The following is a 24,128-nucleotide window of genomic DNA, read 5'->3' on the forward strand; positions in this document are numbered from 1 at the left end:
GGCAGATTGTATGATTTGTTGTCACCCGTAATAATCCTATACCATCAATACGATACATATTCGTTCAAATAAATCGGTGCAACGGCGGAAAAGAGATTGTAACAAATCTTGTCTTACCGTGGTCGGCTGAAATCAAGATCACCAAGAGCAAATTAACTAGAAGCGACATATTCTGATTCATAAAAGTGTGCCGCTTTTAAGGGCGTAGGCTACTTATAAAACTATTTGTAGCCTAAGTGAAACTATCCTGACAGCCTGAATGGAATAGAGCGATGACGGAGTGAACGTTCTAATTTGCATATGCAAAACGGCTTTTCAGTCAATAGAAGTCAGTCTAATAGAAGTCAGTCTAGTCAGTAAAATATTGTATAGACTAAATGTAGCCTACTTTTAAGGCATTAGTATAGCCAATTACTTATTATGTAAAAATAATTTAAACACCATGTCAAGTTTAAAAGATAGTTTATTATTTTTTTTAAAAGTAAAAACAAGGCTATCATGTAACATGAGTAATGTGAGAGACTTAATAAATAAAGAGCGGGGTAAGTTGTCACATGGGTAAGTTGTCACACTGTTCATAACTCCAACACTAGAGGCTCTATCTCAAAAATCAAATAGCCACTTTGTGTGGATTCTTCTATAGTCAACTTCCTGTTCACATGTGGTCAAGATCACTCTAATCTGACGTTAGCACAATTTTCTTATTTTTCTGCTTAAAAAGTAAAAAATGTGCACTTTACATTTTATGCAATACAACTTTGTTAGGTATGAATGTTAAAAATAATTATTTTGCACGAAATAGAGACGGTAACAAGTCTTTTGCTACTTTAGCTAAAGTGCTATGTTGAGCTAACCTTGAGATTTAGCCAACATTAACACACATGTCACACACATGTGACAACTTGCCCCAGTACAAATAAACGCATAGAACATGCTCAAATAACATTGTGCTATTGTATGCTAATTTATTTGTAATTGCAATAAGGGTTTTGAAGGAAAGAAAGGAAGGAAGGAAGAAAGATGGTTCGAAATTATCAACGAAAGACAGAACATGGCAGTACACCACCTGACATAATGTTAAAAGCCAGGCCCCAGCACCAACTCTGCTCTACCAGGCTCTAGCACCAACTCTGCTCTGCCAGGAACTAGCAACAACTCTGCTCTGCAAGGCTCTAGCACCAACTCTGCTCTGCCAGGCTCTAGCACCAACTCTGCTCTGCCAGGCTCTAGCACCAACTCTGCTCTGTCAGGCTCAAGCACCAACTCTGCTCTGCCAAGCTATAGCACCAAATCTGCTCTGCCAGGCTCTAGCACCAACTCTGCTCTGCCAAGCTATAGCACCAGCTCTGCTCTGCCAGTCTCTAGCACCAACTCTGCTCTGCCAGGCTCTAGCACCAACACTGCTCTTCCAGGCTCTAGCACCAACACTGCTCTGCCAGGCTCTAGCACCAACACTGCTCTTCCAGGCTCTAGCACCAACTCTGCTCTGCCAGGCTCTAGCACCAACTCTGCTCTGCCAGGCTCTAGCACCAACTCTGCTCTGACAGGCTCTAGCACCAGGTCTGCTCTGCCAAGCTATAGCACCAAATCTGCTCTGCCAGGCTCTAGCACCAACTCTGCTCTGCCAAGCTATAGCACCAGCTCTGCTCTGCCAGTCTCTAGCACCAACTCTGCTCTGCCAGGCTCTAGCACCAACACTGCTCTTCCAGGCTCTAGCACCAACACTGCTCTGCCAGGCTGTAGCACCAACACTGCTCTTCCAGGCTCTAGCACCAACTCTGCTCTGCCAGGCTCTAGCACCAACTCTGCTCTGCCAGGCTCTAGCACCAACTCTGCTCTGTCAGGCTCAAGCACCAACACTGCTCTGACAGGCTCTAGCACCAGGTCTGCTCTGCCAGGCTCTAGCACCAACTCTGCTCTGCCAGGCTCTAGCACCAACTCTGCTCTGCCAAGCTATAGCACCAACTCTGCTCTGCCAGTCTCTAGCACCAACTCTGCTCTGCCAGGCTCTAGCACCAACACTGCTCTTCCAGGCTCTAGCACCAACACTGCTCTGCCAGGCTCTAGCACCAACACTGCTCTTCCAGGCTCTAGCACCAACACTGCTCTGCCAGGCTCTAGCACCAACACTGCTCTGTCAGGCTCTAGCACCAACACTGCTCTGCCAGGCTCTAGCACCAACTCTGCTCTGCCAGGCTCTAGCACCAACTCTGCTCTGCCAAGCTATAGCACCAGCTCTGCTCTGCCAGTCTCTAGCACCAACTCTGCTCTGCCAGGCTCTAGCACCAACACTGCTCTTCCAGGCTCTAGCACCAACACTGCTCTGCCAGGCTCTAGCACCAACACTGCTCTTCCAGGCTCTAGCACCAACACTGCTCTGCCAGGCTCTAGCACCAACACTGCTCTGCCAGGCTCTAGCACCAACACTGCTCTGCCAGGCTCTAGCACCAACACTGCTCTGCCAGGCTCTAGCACCAACACTGCTCTTCCAGGCTCTAGCACCAACACTGCTCTGCCAGGCTCTAGCACCAACACTGCTCTGCCAGGCTCTAGCACCAACACTGCTCTTCCAGGCTCTAGCACCAACACTGCTCTTCCAGGCTCAAGCACCAACTCTGCTCTGCCAGGCTCAAGCACCAACTCTGCTCTGCCAGGCTCAAGCACCAACACTGCTCTTCCAGGCTCTAGCACCAACTCTGCTCTGCCAGGCTCTAGCACCAACACTGCTCTGCCAGGCTCTAGCACCAACACTGCTCTGCCAGGCTCTAGCACCAACACTGCTCTGCCAGGCTCTAGCACCAACACTGCTCTTCCAGGCTCTAGCACCAACACTGCTCTGCCAGGCTCTAGCACCAACACTGCTCTTCCAGGCTCTAGCACCAACACTGCTCTGCCAGGCTCTAGCACCAACACTGCTCGGCCAGGCTCTAGCACCAACACTGCTCGGCCAGGCTCTAGCACCAACACTGCTCTGCCAGGCTCTAGCACCAGGTCTTCTCTGCCAAGCTATAGCACCAGCTCTGCTCTGCCAGTCTCTAGCACCAACTCTGCTCTGCCAAGCTCTAGCACCAACACTGCTCGGCCAGGCTCTAGCACCAACACTGCTCGGCCAGGCTCTAGCACCAACACTGCTCTGCCAGGCTCTAGCACCAGGTCTTCTCTGCCAAGCTATAGCACCAGCTCTGCTCTGCCAGTCTCTAGCACCAACTCTGCTCTGCCAAGCTCTAGCACCAACTCTGCTCTGCCAGGCTCTATGAAAACACAATAAATAAAATTAAAAATTACTAAAAATGTAAATGAGAGAGAGGTTGTTGATGGTCAGATGGGCCTGTTAAACAAAGATAAAAGCATGTATCCCATGATAGTACTAAAATGAGAAGCATTAAAACTACTTTTCTATCTATACATTTCTATTCTAACTCATTTCTATCTTCACTTGGAGAGGAATAAAGATGACTGAGTATTGAGTACCTTTACAAAACCACCTGACTCAGGGAATATAACAAACAGGGAGGCCATACGCAAATTAAATTAACCAAGAAGTAGATTGTATTAAGGTAATGAATAAATTAATCAAGCAAACAACATCAAAACAGAAAAAAAGCACTAACAAATGAATTCTCAAAAACTCCTGGTGTTGGAAAGGCCTGAATCGACAACCACACTGGGGAAGAAGGAACTTTTTATCAGTCGATTCATCGCCCACATCAACCACAGCTTGAGTCGACACTGCAGACACACAAAGAGAGAACACACACACAAACAAGACAAATTCCCCTGGGCAACAGGAAAACACAAATGAGGAAACAGAAGCTAGTTAGGACTGTAACAATACATACTGGTTGTCACTGACAACTTTACCAGTTGTGCTCAAGCATATGCAAACAAGACAAATAACAATAGAAACAATATTCAATGATTTAATTCCATGCTTTGGATACCTTTGCACGGAACTCAGAAGAAACATGATAACATGAGATATTCTGATAAATGTGCTGCAAGAATGAAAGAAGAATAAGGAATTTCAAGTGAAGACAACAAATAGTCTAGCAATAAGGGAAAACAATCATCAGTGAATATAAATATTTTTAAAGTTTTTTTTTTTTCAATAAGCAACTTAAGCAAAAAAATAACTTTTTGAATTTCCAATTTACTGGAAAAAAGTAAAGAAATATCAAATAAAACTCAACTTTCCGATTTCATTGCCCTTTATATCCCTTGAGAACTTGTTTGTATGTTATGCTGGTTATGCTGATAGCAATCAATAAGTTAAGTGGTCTAAATGTTTTTACAGTTTCACAGTCACACAGAGCCCAAACACAACTAAAACAATTTTTTCCTGCAAAATGCATGGGGTTTTGCTATTTAATAAAGGGGACAAAGCAGCCATATCACCCTGTTGCCCACTGTAGTTAACCAGGGCTGAGCCTGGTCAGTATCTGGATGGGAAACCTCCTGGGAAAACCAGGTTGCTGCTGGAAGAGGTGTTAGTGAGGCCAGAAGGGGGTACGGCTCACCCTGTGGTCTGTGTGGGTCCTAACGCCCCAGTATTAGTGATGGTGATTAGACTATACTGTAACAAGCACTGTCCTTCAGATGAGACGTTAAACCGAGGTCCTGACTCTTTGTGGTCATTAGAAATCACAGGATGTCCTTCGAAAAAAAGAGTAGGGGTGTAACCCGGGCATCCTTGCCAAATTTGCCCATTGGCCTCCTTCATCCTCCTCCTAATCATCCCCATATAGTCAAGTCAAGTCACCTTCATGTATATACTCAATCCAAACAATTTGAATAAACAAATTCAAACAGCACAATTGGCGAAACAAACTTACTTAATGCATCTTAAGGAAAGGTCTCAAAGTACATGGTTGGGTGTCCATTCAAACAACCACACCTCACCAATGCAAAAGAAACAAAGGAAGGAAGTGAGGTCTTATAGACCTCGACCAAGGGGTATATGAGTAATGTAGTGCACTAAATTTTGAAGTGTAGTTTGCTTGGAATTGTGGGATATGGAGTACAAATATATAAATATGGGGAAAAATGAAAGAAAAGGGCCAAAAAAAAAAAAAAACGACTTAATTCACCTATTCATTTCCTTCTCTATGGGCCTCGAGAGAGTTCACGTAGTGTAACAGCGTAAGCTTCTGTTGTTATACATCACACGCATCGCACACATGACCAGCGTCGGCAAAAATTGAGCCTACGTGTGACGTACACTGACGTGTTTGCATACACTATTACACTTCTAAATAGTTTCCAAGGTGCAAACGATTATCAGTTATCTCTGCGCACATGCGCATCACATGTTCAGTCCATAGGTATAGGCGTTTGAATATATATGTGCGCAGACATATAGTCCTTCTTTATAAATCAATCCTTAACAAACTACTTGTCTGGCCTTAAAAATGTATAATACAGAATTATTTTTCACGTCCACGTAGCCACGTAAACCGAATTATCCCGACAATTTTATCAGTAGAGGTAAAGGGAAGGAGGGAGAGACAAGTGACACCTTAGGACTGTGTTGTCGTCGTGTCCAGGCGCTGGTCCTTCATCAGATCCTGATACGGCCTGGATCCGGCGGACTGCGGTAAACCTCGGGATAAACAGAAAGACTAATATTAGCGTAGACGCCATCCTTCTTATGATGTAACATGTACATCAGGATTCATGGGAAGTGTTCCCAGTTCTGGCTGATCTAAACTATGCAGCCTAACATTGAATTATAGAAGTCTAAAATGTGTTACTGTATGTGTATGCTAGGCCAAATATATATGTTTTTAGTATTTGAGTACCCAGGAAAGCACTGTATAAAATGTAAAAAATATATATATATATATTTATTATTATTAAGTTACATAGTGTACCTTTAAAACCAATGATGTTCATCAGTGATCAGTGTATATCAAGAGTAGGGACAAGTTTGTGGCATTTTGTTGTGTAATTTCACCAGAATGGAAAGAGCGTCTGCTACTCAACTAGAGGTTAAGTTTGTATTAGATACAACTGTACCACAAGATGTTTCAAAAAGAGGTGGGGACATTCCCACCCGTTCCACCTGCAAATTACGGCTATTGCTTAGCTGTCAATCTGTGTATGTTATGTTTTTTATGGATTCAGTATTTTATTTTATTTTTACTTTAAAGCTGTTTTGTGAGGGAATCAACTCTTAAGTTCATTAAAAGCAGGACAGGAAGAAACACTTCACCTGCAAACTAAACACAAATACAGTAAATGCCCCCTCTTGACTAAAGGATGCTTGCCCACATCAAAACACATTTCTGTAGAAAACCGACCACAGCAGTTTCAGGTTGACTCAGATGAGCTGCTAGTGTCACAATGTGAGAATGTTTCACACACTTGCTTTGTTCTGTTTTTGCTGGTGCCATCTGAAAGGTAAGTTATAAAATGTTTATATTTTTTGCTAAATATCAGTAACATTCTTCACAGCTAAGCCACGTTTCGTGGGTTTTAAATGATCTTAAGTTCCAGAAAAACTCAACTTTCCATGTTGTAATTACACCATTAATAACGTTCATATATCTCACCTTTCTTTAGTAACTTAGTTTACAAATTACAGCTGATTTCAGGCTTTGTAAACCATCAGGAGCCTTAATCTGTGTAAAATCTGTGTGTTCTCCAGGTGTGTTTGGTGATTTAGTGTCAGTGATGGAGGGAGATTCTGTTACTCTAAACTCTCATACTCAAATACGTGAAGATGACTACATAATGTGGACATTTGGAACTAAAAAGGCTCTCATAGCTAAAATGAATAAAAAGAAGCAAATCTTCTCCACATATGATGATGTTCCTGATGGGAGATTCAGAGATAGACTGAAGCTGGACGATCAAACTGGATCTCTGATCATCACAAACACCACAACTGAACATGCCGGAGATTATCAACTAGAAATAAATGGACTGAAAATGACATCAAAAACATTCAATGTTTCTGTAAATGGTGAGTAGAGATCATTTCTCCAGCCCTTCAATTATTCTTGTTTTCTAAAGGAATATTCAGTACAAATTATGTTCAATCAACAGCATTTGTCGTGTAATGTTGATTACCAAAAATATTATCATAAAAATGATTTATTTTATTAAGCAAAACTCAAGGTGAAGCGCTTGCGTCAATGCAATTGCTTAATTTAAATCATTTTTAAAGTAATTAAGGCTTTAAGGATTAACATTGTAATGGAAATGAAGTTATACAATTGGATACAATACCTGTGATTAATCAAGGGGGCGCTCCAGTGCGTGTGCGACCCAGCAGCTCGCCCATCCAGTGTTTGTTTGTTCCAGAGTCTGTTTTACTTATTGAGTGTCTATTGTGGATGCTTATGCATGAGTGGAAAGCACCAGTGATACATAGATGCGTTTTTAAAGACTTTCAATCAACTGTTCGCTTTATTTACTGTGATAACACTACTGCTGGAGCTCTCCACCAGGTCGACATTTCTTCGCTTTGTGACGTGAACTTTTAAATGCGCACTTATGCATCGCAGCGCTGCACACTGTGACTCCATGTTGCTTTGAGCACATCATTCTGCACCCGCGAATCCCGCGATGCCCATACACGCTGTGTGCGCTCTGTTTTTCATGTTATCATGGGTTTGCGCACTGAAATATTATTAAAAGCCAATATATTTTGTTATACCTAGCCTGCTCAATACATTTAAAATAAGCATAATTTAATTGTATATTATTTCTTTGTAGTGTAGGCTATATATGCACTTCTGAATTCTTGACATTTATATATAAATATAAAATTATGAAATGTATGATTGCCTGATTGAATTTTATAAGAAAACAATTAGTAATTTGTTTTTATTAACAGATTTTTTCAAGAATTACTTTTTGCTGCTGATTTATACACTCATTAAGTTTATTAAAAATTCATAATACATTTATGTTATATTTAAAGGTGTTAACTGTAATCTTACAATGCAAAATAATAACTTAAAAAGGATTAAATTCATCACAATTATGTAAGTATCTGGAAATTTGCCGCGGGGCGAGGGCCCTTATATATATCATATATATCATATATATATATATATATATATATATATCATTAGCCTATATATAATATAATATATATTAGTAGGGCCCTACTAATTAGTAACATTAAATATAACACAATAAACCAAAGTATATCAGTAGGAGTTTCCTTAAGTCTTTCTGATAGTTTTCTACAGGCCGGTTTACTACAAATTCTGAAAATATGGTTTATAGTTTTGGTGTGCCACCCCAAGATTTTAAGTGGCCCCATCTGGCCACCCCTATGAAAAATGTCTGGAGGCGCCACTGCTCCACCTGCTACAGTTCGGAGTATGGAGTACTGGGGAAAGTTATCCATAGCCGAGAGTTTCTGATCTCCCTACGAACATCGTCTGCCGGTATTATACTAGATATTCCGGCTGAGTTGTGCAAATTGCATGCACGGAGCAAGCATCAGAAAAGAGGGAGAAGAGGCGGCCTGCATCGGAGACTTAAAAACCTCAGGCTTGACAACCGCCGTAGGCTACCCCCACTCCCTTCAATCTTGTTGTCAAACGTCCAGTCACTAAGACACAAGACAGACGAGCTGGAAGCGTGGATTAAGTGCAAACCTGGCATAAAAGACACTTGTCTTCTCACCTTCTCGGAAACATGGCTGAGGGAGTCAGACCAGGACAAGAACTTAATCTTGAGTGGGTTCGGTAGCCCAATTCGTCTGAATAGAGACCCGAAGACAACTGGGAAAAGTCGGGGAGGAGGAGTGTGCCTCTACGTAAATGAAAGGTACTGTAACACTGTGGTAGTGAGAGAAAAAATATGCACTTCGGACATAGAATTGCTGACTGTGTCTCTTCGGCCGTTCTATTTACCACGAGAGTTCCAACAGCTGTTTTATACGCTTGTGTATATGCACCCACGAGCCAATGTTTCAACTGCAACGCAAGTGGTCGCGGACATCACTCATAGATTGGATTCTATTTGCCCAGAGGCCCCCAAGTTTTTTATAGGAGATTTTAACCACTGTATCTTAAACAAAACCTTAAGATCATATGAACAGTATATAACTTGCTCTACAACGCAGAGGAACACCACCTTAGATCTTTGTTATGGCTCAGTAAATGTGGCCTATAAATCCTTGGCTATCACAATAGTATTTATCTGATGCCTGTGTACAAGCCCGCTTTCAGGTGCCTAGAGCGTGAGGAGCAAACCATCAAACTCTGGACAGAAGACAGTATTTTCTCTCTACAGGGGTGTCTGGAATGTACTGATTGGAATTGTTTTTATGACACTTGTAGTGACATTAATGAACTTATGGAAACAATTTCTGCTTATGTCAAATATTGTGTTGACATGGTTATCCCACTAAAAAAGTGGTAATTTATCCTAATAATAAGCCTTGGGTAACGAAGGACTTGAAAAGTGTTATTAATAGGAAAAAAAGACATTCTATCTAGGGGAACTGGTAGAGAAAAAAGCTGTCTCGAGAGAAGTCAAAAATGAAATAAGGCAAAAATCCAGTATAAGAACAAAATTGAAAATCAATATAACAGTGGGGATTTAAAGGCAGCTTGGCAAGGTATTAAAACTATGGCCGCCATTAATCAGCCTGTAGGCAGAACAAGGCAACAAATAAATTTGAAGGGCATAGACAACGGCGATTTGCCAGATACTTTTAATAAATCTTTCTGCAGGTTTGAAAGGTCTTTTTCAGATAGTATATTCACATTGAGAGAGACGTTAACGCCTCAGAGAGGGATAAAAATACAACAGACTAAAGTCATAAAAATACAAAAAAAGGAAAGGCTGCAGGTCCTGATGCCATCTGTGGGCGTACACTATTGCGCCGAGCAGCTTAGCGAGGTTTCCACAGTTATCTTTCAAAAATGTGCTGACAGTGGGGATATACCTGACATATGGTAAACATCAACAGTAATACCTATCCCTAAAACAAAATCTCCTAAAGACCTAAATGAATTTAGACCTATTGCACTGACTTCACTGGTAATGAAATGCTTTGAAATAATCGTAAAGAACATAATCATCCTCCTAACTGTAGACAAATTAGATCTACTACAATTCGCATATCAAGCGGGCAAGGGGGTAGAGGATACAAAGCTTTTCATTCTTGACAAGATGTATAAACATCTTGAGAAACCTGCATCACACGTAAGAATTTTATTTGCTGACTTTAGTTCAGCTTTTAACAAAATGCAGCCCCACATCCTAATCGAACGATTAGCCTCACATTTTAAGTTACCCGAGCAGATCATATTATTAGTTTTAAATTTTCTAACAAATAGAAGGCAGCAGGTCTATGTAAATGGTAATATGTCATCTGTCATCGTATCAAACACAGGCTCTCCTCAGGGCTGCGTGCTTTCACCCTTGCTTTTTATATTATACACTGACAACTGCAGGTCATCTTGGGAGAACAGCCATTTGGTTAAGTTTTCAGTAGGGGTGTAACGATATTCGAACCGAACCGAAGAACCGCGATACAGAACCCACGATTCGAATCGCGATACTCTCATGGCGTACCGAACACGCCCCGGCCCGCCCCGGCCCGCCCCGCCCCCTTCTACCCCGGCCCCGCCCAGCCCGGCTCATTGGACCTGGAATGTGTACACAACGAATACAGTTTTGTAGCCTAACCACCATTAACACCAAATAGCAAGCTCCGTGTTTTGTTACTTTCGATAATAAGCCAGGTGTAATCTTCAAATTCTGACTATTTGATCACAAAATCAAACAATAAGTGCCGTTTTGGCGCTTTTTGATGTGTCGTGACAGATCACTGTACTAGCTCCTCATTTCAAGTGGCAGCGCGGAGCACAAGTAAACGCAATCATCTCTTCCTCAGTTACAGAACAAACATGAATGGACACCTGAAGGTATGTTGACAAATACAGTATACTTACTGAAAGGCATTATAACTCGTGTAATCGCTCAATCAGTGTTTCAGCAGCGGAAAGACGTCAATAAAACCGCATAGCTTGTTACTAGAATTATATTTACCTCAGCAGGCAAGTGATTCAGGGTCCACGTTGGTTCCTAGAGAAATGAACTCTTGCACTAAATAAATGCACTATATTAGCCTATATAAACTATTTTACTTAACCTGTTAATTATATCTTGATTATTTAATGTACGTTTAAAATATCTTTCATGAAAATGACAGCAACTGTGTAAATTATTATATTTCAGTAACAAATTAGAGTAAAGTTAATGCAAAAACTGCCTTATGTTCAGTTTACATGTTTTCATACAATGTGTTGGGTGTTGATTATTATATCTAAAAAATAAATAGCATCTGAATTTAGGCTAAAAGTCTAGGCTCTGTAGTTAACCTTTAATGTTATAGTAATGTGCGGCTCCCTATTTAGTTTACAGCATTAGCAGATTTTTAATCCTTGCAAATCGTTTATTGTAATTCAATGAATTTAAAGACAAAGACACCATTTTTTCATTAAACCACTGTTTACATTTTTTTTTTAGCTTTCTAAACCGAACCGAACCGAGACGTCAAAACCGTGGGAAAACCGAACCGTCTCTTTTGTGTATCGTTACACCCCTAGTTTTCAGACGACTCAGCCCTGTTGTCTCTATTACAGGGCAACCAATCTGATCACGGTAGTGCACTTACGGAATTTGTCAGATGGTGTGATGACAGCTTCCTTGACTTAAATGTGTCAAAAACTAAAGAAGTAATCATAGATTTTAGGAAGCATAGCGATGAACCAAAACCAAGTGTAGAACATAATGAAAATATTCAAATAGTTCAAACATATACAGGTCCTTCTCAAAAAATTAGCATATTGTGATAAAGTTCATTATTTTCCATAATGTAATGATAAAAATTAAACTTTCATATATTTTAGATTCGTTGCACACCAAATGAATTATTTCAGGTCTTTTATTGTTTTAATACTGATGATTTTGGCATACAGCTCATGAAAACCCAACATTTCTATCTAAAAAAATTAGCATATTTCATACGACCAATAAAAGAAGTGTTTTTAATACAAAAAAAAAGTCAACCTTCAAATAATTATGTTCAGTTATGCACTCAATACTTGGTCGGGAATCCTTTTGCAGAAATGACTGCTTCAATGCGGCGTGGCATGGAGGCAATCAGCCTGCTGAGGTGTTATGGAGGCCCAGGATGCTTCGATAGCGGCCTTAAGCTCATCCAGAGTGTCGGGTCTTGCGTCTCTCAACTTTCTCTTCACAATATCCCACAGATTCTCTATGGGGTTCAGGTCAGGAGAGTTGGCAGGCCAATTGACCACAGTAATACCATGGTCATTAAACCATTTACCAGTGGTTTTGGCACTATGAGCAGGTGCCAGGTCGTGCTGAAAAATGAAATCAGATGGAAGCATGAAGTGCTCCAAAATCTCCTGATAGCTAGCTGCATTGACCCTGCCCTTGATAAAACACAGTGGACCAACACCAGCAGCTGACATGGCACCCCAGACCATCACTGACTGTGGGTACTTGACACTGGACTTCAGGCATTTTGGCATTTCCTTCTCCCCAGTATTCCTCCAGACTCTGGCACCTTGATTTCCGAATGACATGCAAAATTAGCTTTCATCCGAAAAAAGTACTTTGGACCACTGAGCAACAGTCCAGTGCTGCTTCTCTGTGGCCCAGGTCAGGCACTTCTGCCGCTGTTTCTGTTTCAAAAGTGGCTTGACCTGGGGAATGCGGCACCTGTAGCCCATTTCCTGCACACGCCTGTGCACGGTGGCTCTGGATGTTTCTACTCCAGACTCAGTCCACTGCTTCCGCAGGTCCCCCAAGGTCTGGAATCGGTCCTTCTCCACAATCTTCCTCAGGGTCCAGTCACCTCTTCTCGTTGTGCAGCGTTTTTTGCCACACCTTTTCCTTCCCACAGACTTTCCACTGAGGTGCCTTGATACAGCACTCTGGGAACAGCCTATTTGTTCAGAAATTTCTTTCTGTGTCTTACCCTCTTGCTTGAGGGTGTCAATGATGGCCTTCTGGACAGGAGTCAGGTCGGCAGTCTTACCCATGATTGCCGTTTTGAGTAATGAAACAGGCTGGGAGATTTTAAAAGCCTCAGGAATCTTTTGCAGGTGTTTAGAGTTAATTAGTTGATTCAGATGATTAGGTTGATAGCTCGTTTAGAGAACCTTTTCATGATATGCTAATTTTTTGAGATAGGAATTTTGGGTTTTCATGAGCTGTGAAGGATTACAAATTTATTACATGTTTTATTTAAGTTTCTAATACTATCATATATAAACTGAGAAAGTTCTGTTTGTTGAAGTTAGCATTTCAGGTTAGGATGGTAAATGATATCAGCTGTGAAACAGTCTCCAGCAAGAGAATCTGGCAAATCCTGTTTTCTCCATTGTGAGTGAAATGAGTCTGATCACTGAGACTTTCTTTAATGGCTCTGGGATGGCTCTTGGAACCAGAGTTCCTGGCCACTATCAGCATTTGAATAGTTATGCTGATTCCATTGGATTGGTAATGCCCTCAGAGTAGGGTGTGTTCGTACTACATTTGCATGCTTTGTTTGAATTTGTCTCCACCTCCAGAAGTCCCTCCTCTTAAAATGCCTATAATATACCATGTAAAGTTACTTTTAATTTAGACTTGATTGAGATGACATACAGAGACGAAATAAAGAACTTATACCTCAACAATCTCCTGGTCTGCAACTCTATCTTTTCTACACTTGAGAAGAAAAAAAAGTTCACAACAGCTGTATGCCAAAATCATCAGTATAAAAGACCTGAAATATTTCAGTTGGTGTGCAATGAATCTAAAATATATGAAAGTTTATTTTTTATCATTACATTATGGAAAATAATGAACTTTATCACAATATGCTAATTTTTTGAGAAGAACCTGTAAGTACTTAGGCACAGTGTTTGACTCACAAATGAAATTTAGTAAGAACATTGATAGCATTATTAAGCGAGCAAATCAAAGAATATACTTACTGAGGAAGCTTAACTCTTTTGGGGTCTGTAAAAGAATGTTATGCACATTCTATCAGGCCTTCATTGAGAGCCTACTAACATTTTCTTTCCTGTGTTGGTTTAATGGACTAGCTGTGAAAGATAAAAAAAGTTTGAGCGACATTGTTAAGGTATGCTCAAAAATCACTGGTACCCAATTAAATTATCTCTGTTCTCTCTGGAAAACACGAGCTGTCCAAAAGGCAGACAGAATATTGTGCCAACCAGATCATGTACTCAGTAGAGAATTTGTTATTATGCAGTCAGGTCGGCGGTATTATGTGCCAATACGTAAAACTAACCGCTATGCCAACTCATTTATTCCTTCTGCCATAAAACTGCTCAATGAAAATACATAACTACATGGAACTGGTTCTTGCTTTCCACTGCTCTGTTCAGTCACTGGCAGGTGAATGTAAATGTGTGTGTGTGGGTGAGCGCGCGCGTCTGTGTGTGTGTGTGTGTGTGTGTGTGATACTAGTTGGTCCATGGGTAAATGTGTGGATGTGATTATTTATTTCTACTTTTCTCTTTTGTGCATTGTGTGTTAATGCATTTTAACTATTATGGATGGGTTGGCTGTAAAACGGAATTGCCCCTTGGGGACTAATCAAGGTATCTGAATCTGAAAACAATTATGTAATTATATTTTTACTCCAAACTAGTTAACTTAACACTCTTGGCTAACGTATTTTGTCTTTATTTTTGTAACAGTTTTTGAACATTTACAGATGGACCCCATTGACTTATCATTGTAAGCATAATGCCAATAATAATGTCTTGAAAACAATCCTACAATGAACTGGTAATCAATGTAGTGAAGCTAAAACTAGATTAATATGATCTAGTTTGTGTCAGTAATCTAGCAGAAGCATTTTGTATTATTTGAAGCCGTGATCAAGTGTATTGATTTAAAATAGAAAACCGGGCGTTGCAATAATCCAGACGAGATTAAATAAAAGCAAGAATAAGCTTCTCTATATCTTTAAAACTTAAAAACTGGCTCACCCTGGAAATATTTCGTAATTGATAAAAAGACGACTCAACCTAATTCTTAACGTGATATTCAAAATTCAAATTAGTGTGAAAATAAAAACCCACATTTTTGCTGAATATTAGGGAACACCTTATTAAGAGATAACTCAATCTGATTTTATTAAAGCCCTCAACGATTATCATGACTTCAGTTATCTTAGTTTGTAATTACATATAATTACAAGCCATCCAGTAACTTATATCTGCTTATGCTTGGAGGACATCTAAGCTTGTCGATAATTGAAGTGCAGTGATAAAAATAACTATATTATATATTTTATAATATGCAATTTATGATTTTCCGGATTACAGACCAAAGAGGGAACATCTAAATTGAAAACAAATTTGGTCCCAGCATTGAGCCCTGTGGAACACCACAGTTGATTGTAGAAGAGGAGGATTAATTAGCTCCAACTGTACGAGTAAACCTCATTTTCCGAGTAGCCTCTCGCTGCATCCTGCGGTGGACATCCAACCCAACCACATCCAAGTGTGACGTCAGAAGCCACCACACCCATGCCCAATTTGGACGCATTCTCATTAACATTTAAAAACAGGAAGAAGCATCGAGAAGAGAAGACTAGAAGACGAAGGTAACGGCGAAACAAAATGCACAAAACACACTTGCGGTTTTAGTATTTTAGTAAACACTGTTCAACATAATACGGATGAGTTGTATGAGAATGAGATGTTACCTGTTGAAAGCAGCTCTTATCACTTTAATAGTTTGTAATGAGGTCAGTGCGGTGCGGCTAATCACTTGACTAGCATTGTCAAAATATCGATGTAATTCGAATCAATAAGGTTTGATTATGTTGTTTTAGAGCTATGAATTATCTTCAACTTACATATTTGGTCATTTAACTCCCCTGTAATGTCTCAACTGAGTTGTGTGTTACATTTGGCTGAGTTAATTTCGTATCAGTAACTACGTTAGATTCTCAACTGAGAATTTTGTTTTGTATACTATTACTATTATACAATACCAACTAACTGCATTATTATATCACCAATGTCATGTTGTTATTTGGATTAAGGGTAATATGAAAAATATATTATTTCAGTGCTTATGTGTGACGTTACATCCTGTAAATCTTATTCTGCTTGTAAAGAATATGAGATTTGATTGTCACTCTGTCAGTTGTAAATACTCCATATTGAAAAAGTTTGAAGTTGTTCTGTCATTGCTTATATGCAAAGAAGTTATACATGTTTAGATAATGTAATGTGATGATAAACTGTTGTAATATGAATAAGTTTTATTATTGATTCATAGTAAATACAGTGACAGCAAGCCAGCCATCACATCAGCAGACTTTCCTAACTATATTATACTTCTTTTCAGGAGTACTACAATTTTGAAAGCAAGTGATTGTTTGCCATGTCGGTAAGTAAAAATAAACTTTGGTTTGTATCCTAATCAAGTTAGCGTACTGTTAACTGTCGGGCCAAAGGTTTGTCTGAATTGGAATTAACAACTTAACGATAGCTAGGTTAAAACGTTTTGGTCTGATCACTTATCACTTACAACCCTAACTTATCACTTCAAAGTAACTTGGTTGAGCAACCGAATCATTTCACTACATCTTACTTGATAACTCTGTGAATGTGCCAAATTATCTATCTATTATAGATTAATGGAAAGATCACATAATTATTGTCATTGTCATGTTTTACAGCATCCTACACATTTTCAGTTCAAGCCTGGTGCAGATCAATTCTGCCTGGATGGGTGGTTCGAATATCCCTGCTGCAGTTTTATGACTAAAGAGAAATTCTCATTTTCTATTCATCCATTGCAGGTCAGAGTAGATTATTAATTATTTTTGCACAATGCCCAGTGCACCCTTTTGTTACTGATATTTCTGTTTACACAACAGTGACTGTTCTCTGAAAACTATTTCAGTGAAGTGGAAGATTTTAACCGACAAATTGACAAACAATTGAGGAAAGAAGGGAGACCATTCAATTGATGGGTGTTGCTCTTACATTTACACGTTTGGAGTTTGGAATTAGACGTCAGTAACATGAATATTCTATTTGACTTTCTCTCTCTACAACTCCAACATTTCATAAGTGTTAAGTGTTAAATCAGAAATAGACATTTGTTTAACATGTTCAACTGAAATATCTCTCTCTCTCTCTCTCTCTCTCTCTCTCTCTCTCTCTCTCTCTCTCTCTCTCTCTCTCTCTCTCTCTCTCTCTCTCTCTCTCTCTCTCTCTCTCTCTCTCTCTCTCTCTCTCTCTCTCTCGCTCTCTCAGAGTTGAAGCCATTCTTGCAGCAACTGGTGGAAAAGGGGATCTTTTTGGTGCTTTTGTTCTAGCACAAATAATTTTGTTCTTTCATATAATATAAATAAATACATGTGTATATATAAATAAATTCATGCTTGAATCATTCTCGAGTTTTGCCTTCTGATATCTGGCCATATCATTTAGTGACTGCATATGCTGATTCCATCGTTATTTTACCTGATAATGAGCAAATTAGTTAAACTTAAGGAGGTTTAACAATATACAGTATAATTCAAGAAACTAAGACTCACCCAACTTTTTCAGTTGTTTAAGGATTGATATACATTTTTTATTTGTTTTGTGTAAATTAAATTTTTCCAAAATGCCTCTGATACATTTTGAATAAAAAAAACACATTTTATAAAAATACTCCTGAGATTAAATGTCTTTCGAACTATGTATGTACAAACTAAAAAACTAGGGTCCTGTAACCGGGGTCCTAAAGCTGCAGCCTCCGATTGTGCAGGAATATACTATTGATTTTAAGTAGTATAGTGAATGTGTTGCTCTGAACAACTGTGACATTGGTTATTTTAACAAAAAGTTATCACACTTGCATTGATGGGTCATTTTAGACCCATGTGATGTATTAACTTGATGTATTAACACAAAATATTAAATAAAAAATTAATTTGTGACCAAGATATTTTGAACTATGATGATATTTTGATATGTTAAACTCATAAAACCTGTACAGAAGGTGAAGCGAGAGATTAACTTTTTTTTATGTATTAGAATATTGTGCAAAAGTTCATTTATTTCAGTAATTCAACATAGCTGTAAGCCATAATCATCAAATTTATAACACATAAAGGCTTGAAATATCTCACTTTGCATGTAATGAGTCTATATTATATATTAGTATCACCTTTTAGTTGAATTACTGAAATAAATGAACTTTTGCACGATATTCAAATTTTTCAAGTTTCACCATATTGGTTCTTTAAGGTTTACATAAATTCCATTCTGCTGTTTTATTATTTGATTTCAAATTCATTTGCTATAACAGGCATTAACTAATAAGTGAATTCTTAATTTGGTTGTAAAAATGCAACATTTCTATAACCACATAGAAAGATATGTAAAAAAAAGTTTACATTTATTTTTTTTTATTTAGAAGGGGTAACTATAAGTGCAGTTTGGATCCCATATAATTAAGAAAGTGACAAAAACTCGTTTTAGTTTAAGTATAGATGCTCCCTTATACGTTTATAATAGCAAAACCATGATTATTTATTACCATTTGTGTAACAGAAATACAAGAGAAATACAAAAATATCGTTTTAAGGTAGTACATTGTTTACTTGTACTACCATGCCATTAACTTACAAAACCAGTGAGCAATGCTCACTGTTAAGGGAGTGAATGTGATTTAGACCATTCCAAGCCTGCCAAAGCGTCACAATTTAACTGCACCAATAATAGCGTCACACTTCTATACAAATAACCTCATCTTTAAATCGAGTCACGTGCCGTATTTGGACATGGGCGAGGCTTCCGACGTCACACTTGGATGGGCGTGGCTTCTGACGTCACACTTGGATGTGGGCCGGGTTGGATATCCACCGCAGGATGCAGCGAGCTGTACTTGCATTTTCCTGATCTCAAGAGGTGCTCTAGCAACTGACATTAGATATTTTATCCTACTTGTTAGATCGCCTGCCTCCAGTGCGGATATCCCCAGTTTTGAGTCCTGCTTAGAGCGGGGCAGTTTAAACGACAGGGGCTAAACGTGCACTGGCCTGACAATGGAACAGTGCCTATTCATGGATTTAATTTAAAAACCCTGCATTGTGGCAGTTAGAAATTATTAATTTTGAGATATTAGCAGAGCTTGCAGCCTTTGCTGATGAACTAAAAGTCCAGTCACCTTTATTTGTATAGCGCTTTTTACAATACAGATTGTTTCAAAGCAGCTTCACAGAGATAACAGGAAAATAGTATTGTTAAATATAAAATGAAAAGCCCTTTCAACTGCTCAAAATGAACATTAAGTTTTATTGATTTCCATGCACTTTCTAACTTTCTGCACTCTCTCCTTGAATTAAAAATATCCCCGTTTCTCCAGCTACTTGATGAATAGGGACAAATGGAAAATATTTTTTGTGGTAATCAACATTATTCCACAAATGCTGTAAATTGAGATTAACTGGCACTGAAACCAGAATATTACTAAACTATTTACATATTGAAATTTTTAATCATTTTGTAGTTTGAGATGACAGAAACACCATCATCACACTAAACATTCAATCAACACTTTGAGCCAAAAATACGATTTTGTTGACTAAATCTATCCAGATTTCTGTTTTTTCTCTCATGTTTTCTCAGCTCGTCTGCCTGTTCCTGTCATCATCAGTAACTCTTCAAACTGTTCATCATCATCATCATCATGTTTACTGGTGTGTTCATCAGTGTTGAATGTGAGTGATGTGACTCTCTCCTGGTACAAAGGAATGAGTGTATTGTCCAGCATCAGTGTGTGTGATCTCAGCATCAGTCTCTCTCTACCTCTGGAGGTGGAATATCAGGATAAAAACACCTACAGCTGTGTGCTGAACAATCCCATCAGCAACCAGACCACACATCTGGACATCAACACACTCTGTCACACATGTGCAGGTACAGCAGCACTGAATATATATATATATATATATATATATATATATATGTGTGTGTATTTAATGACCTGATCTCTGTCTTCTGTTGTAGATCAGACTGAAACATTCACTTCTTTCTTTATTGCAGAGCTGGACACACTCTCTCCTTCTCATCCTCCAGTCTCAGTGTATCTGATAGTGTTGTTCTCTGCTGCTTCTGGATCTCTGTTGATTGTTGTTGCAGTCATTGGGATCTTCTGCATCTGCAGGAAATGTAGAAAAACAGGTCAGGAGAGTAAGCAATTAATGCATATGGCAAAATATTTCTCTTTTTTAAAGGTACAAATTTTAACACATGATTAAAAAACATTGTTGTTTTAACATACTGTATCTGTGATTATTGTTGTGCAGTTCAGACCCGGGAGGAAGACAGAAATAATTCAGCATCCTGTCAACAAAAAACACAAAAAATGGTAAGATCATTATGACTGTGTTGCAAGAAGTTGTTGCAGTCAGTCTGATTCAAGCTTTTGTGAATAATATGCCTTAAAGGGTTAGTTCACACAAAAATGAAAGTTCTGTCAGTAATTATTCTCCCTCATGTTGTTCCAACCCTGTAAGACTTTTGTTCATCTTCGGAACAGAAATTAAGATATTTTTGATGAAATCTGAGAGCTGGCTCACTCCTCCAGGCTGCTATGTAATTGCATTTGCTGGCCCTGAAAAGTTAGTAAAGACATTGTTAAAATAGTCCAAGTGACTAGAGTGGCTCAATCTTCAGTTTATCAAGCAATGAGAATACTTTTTGTGCACTATAACGCCCCGTCTCTAGGGGAAATCGGAAAACTCTTAAGAGGGATAATAAATAAGTTGGGTTGTGGTAGGGGAATGCCAGCAACAAATCACTCCGGTCGATAATCAAACAAATTACACAAAATGAAGCAGAAAAGGTAATACATTTATTAAGAAACAACAAGTTAAATAAAGAGCATCTCTTCAGGGTGTCCCAAAGGCCAAAATAACAAACAGAACAAATATAAAAAGAAAATAGGAGATAATTAATAACCTAATCCAATAACAAAAGAAAATATATTTAGCTTACCTAACTCCCTTCCAAAGAAACAGACCACAAACAAATTACAAAATAAAGAAGGCAGGACACAGGGCCGGATTAACATAAGGGCTAGGTGGGGGCTGAATCCCCAGGGCCCGCGGGATTAGGGGGGCCGTGATTGGCTGGAGGAAATTAGATTGTCAAGTCATAGGTGGTTGATTTGTGTATAATAAAATAACAAGTTATTGGAAAATGTGCCTGACTGATATAATTCACCGCCCAATCAAATTAACTCTACAATTTGCGCCATGATGTTGGGAAACGCCTCTTTTCGTTATATTTTCATGTAGAACATGGGTATAAATCGCTCGCTTGAGTTCAAAAATAATGAAAAAAAGTGATAGTGGTGCACAAAAAAGGAAAAAACAAACTCGAAAGGCAGAAAAGGGATGCAAAAATTCCTAAATTAACTAACTACTTTGGTTCACTTTCATCCGTGCCCGTGGAAGACCCAGAGTGCAGCAACAGCCCACAGTAAGCTTCACCATCCTGCGAATTGAAAATAGCCTACGCACAATGGAAACACATCAATTTCGCAAAAACTCTCGTTTATGGCAAAAAAGTTTTTACGCTTGGTTTTTCAGGCAATTCAAAAAAGGAATATTTCCCAAAACTGCAATGGAAACAGTTTTTGCGCATTTACAGTCACCTGACTTAGAAGACGCTGTGTGTTTGGGGTCCGTGTGGTATACGCAATTAATAATAGGCTAATAATTAGGCCTATCATCATTATTATAACATTTATTAGGCTACATATTTAGGAGACGCTTTTATCCAAAAAAGGAGCAAAGCAATTCGTCAAATGTCATTCATAATGGTTAGACAATAATAATACAGGGCTAAGATTATCACAAATAAACACAAGATTTTGACGCATATCCAAGTGTTTGTGCGGAGTGTGGAGCGCGCATGGCAGGGAGGCGCGGGCGCAAACACTTGCAGTTTCCTATCAACAGTGGAAACAAACACCTTAAAATACTCTATTATTTCTGGTCATACAGAAGATAATAATACATTATTCCCAACTATACTTTTATTTGTGTAAACTCACAATAACAAGAAAACATTGTGATTTTGTAAAATAGGCTAAAATTGTCACGAGTTAGGAGAGAGAACCCAAAAGCAAAAGGCAGTTTGACAATATTTAATAGATGACAAGGCATCCGCAAGGCATCCAAATCCAACAGAAAGTCTCTCGGTATTAAATCCAACAGAAGAAGGTCACTCACAGTCAAAGGGAACAGAAAGTCTCTCAGTAATAATGGAACAGAAAATACGCGGTCAGGACCGGCAACGGGAAACCCCGGGGGATGAGACAGGCTGGGTCCGTAGTGAGCACGGGAACGCAAAACCGTGGACCACTCACGTCTGTTGAAGGTTGGTGAAAGGAGAGGCGAGGTAATATTGTAGTCAGTAAAGAGCTGGCACCAGACAGAACAAGACAAGGACAGAGGCTAGAACAGCGGGCAAACAGGTACGTAACATACAGCAATAATCTGACAAAGAACAAAAGAAAGGAAAGCCAAGAAATAGAGAGTCTAATCAGAGAAAGTGGGAAACAGCTGAGGAGGAGAGAGAGTGATGAGATGAGGTGATGAGAAACAGCTGAGAGCGAATGAGATAATGAATGAGAATGTGTGTGTGTAAAAGGATGTAACAATGAGTGTGACCAAAAGAGGGAGGAAGAGTGTAAGAGAAGAATACCAGGATCATGACAAAAATAAAACAATCAGGCGCGTTTTCATGATCTCCGTGAACTGGAGTGCGAGAACTGAAACAAAGTATAGCCTATGTAGGCTAAAGCTTGAAATGTCCACGTTACTTTTGTTTGTTTGTTTGTTTGTTTTTTTAATATGACTGCATTTTTCCTTGCAGAAATCAAAGAAGGAGGCGGTGTATGAAAATGTCCCTAAAAAACCATGACCAAATACCGTGGAATATGCTACTGGAATAAATGTTAGAGCTCATATGGGCCCTGACTCACACCTCATAGTTCACATTAATTCTCTGCCAATGTTTTAACTTTAGTTTCATGCTTTTTACACTCTCATGTGTTGTTATTTTAATGTCTGAAATTGTGTTTTCTGTGTTAGTTTAATTTAGTGGTTCACGAATAGAATTGACGAAAAAACTCAACTAAAACATCTATTTATAGCTAAATACAGTATTTTTTGGATACATTTTTTGTCAATTATATTAATCATTTATTTAGATTCTGTTGCCTATTTTGTACCGTGTATCTTATTGTATGTTCATGTAGTTACGTTGGCCTAACCGTAAAGTGCACTGTCTGGAGTGTACCCAACTGGAATGCCAAAGCTGACATCATAATAAATAAATAAATATACGAATAAATAAAAACAAATACATAAATAAATACACAAATATATTAAGAAACGTACAAAAAACTAACAAAAATACATGAGCATTTATACTTTTATTTCTTTATTTATGTATAATTGTATTTTTTCCTAATATATTTATTTTTTTCATTTACTTATGTATGCATTTATTTATTTTCACATTTATTTATGTATATATGTATTTATGTCTACATTTTGATGTTTTTGAAGTGGTGGAAGAAAGTAGGCCCATCTAACCCAACTGTATCTCTTATCTGTACACTGCCATAATCCACGTTTATCCGACTGGAGTTGCGCACCATGAAAAAAAACAGCCAACCTTCACTGACGTCTGTCGTCAGCCACTTTTAAGGCCTACTTTCTTTTGTCACTTCGCAAACATCAAATTAATAAAAAAAGCCCATGTATGTGATCATTTTATTATATAGTGAAGGGGAGCGGTAAAAAGTCGCCCCGTCAGAGACCCAGGACCAGGTATGATGAAAGAAGACCTGGAGTCAGAATTATAAAAAATTAAAGAAAAGATTTAATGAAGATAGTTTACAGTTTCATCAGCTTCAAGATTCACACAGGAGTTTGTAGGCCGTCCCGCTTACAGTTACAAAGATCACAGCAGTTATACCCTACACTAAGGTCTAAGCTACGTCCTAAGAAATAGATAAACAGTAATTTTCCACACATATACAGAGAGACGGAAGCATATCTCCATGGATTATGC

At 38.8% G+C, this 24,128-nt stretch overlaps 1 protein-coding gene and 1 long non-coding RNA gene across 2 annotated transcripts in view; one reads left to right on the top strand and one right to left on the bottom strand.

The window, feature by feature from the left end:
• Positions 1–24,128, bottom strand: part of LOC130087032 (uncharacterized) — a 282,385-nt gene that overhangs the window by 94,062 nt on the left and 164,195 nt on the right. The window lies entirely within an intron of this gene.
• On the top strand, positions 20,124–22,938 carry LOC130086962 (uncharacterized). Its single transcript, XR_008807297.1, has 3 exons — positions 20,124–20,219; positions 20,345–20,406; positions 22,923–22,938. It is a non-coding gene; the product is annotated as an uncharacterized LOC130086962 (long non-coding RNA).

The sequence above is a fragment of the Rhinichthys klamathensis genome, unplaced genomic scaffold, assembly GCF_029890125.1.
Source record: "Rhinichthys klamathensis goyatoka isolate OS25496 unplaced genomic scaffold, OSU_Roscu_1.1 h1tg000103l_1, whole genome shotgun sequence".
Classification (NCBI taxonomy): domain Eukaryota; kingdom Metazoa; phylum Chordata; class Actinopteri; order Cypriniformes; family Leuciscidae; genus Rhinichthys; species Rhinichthys klamathensis.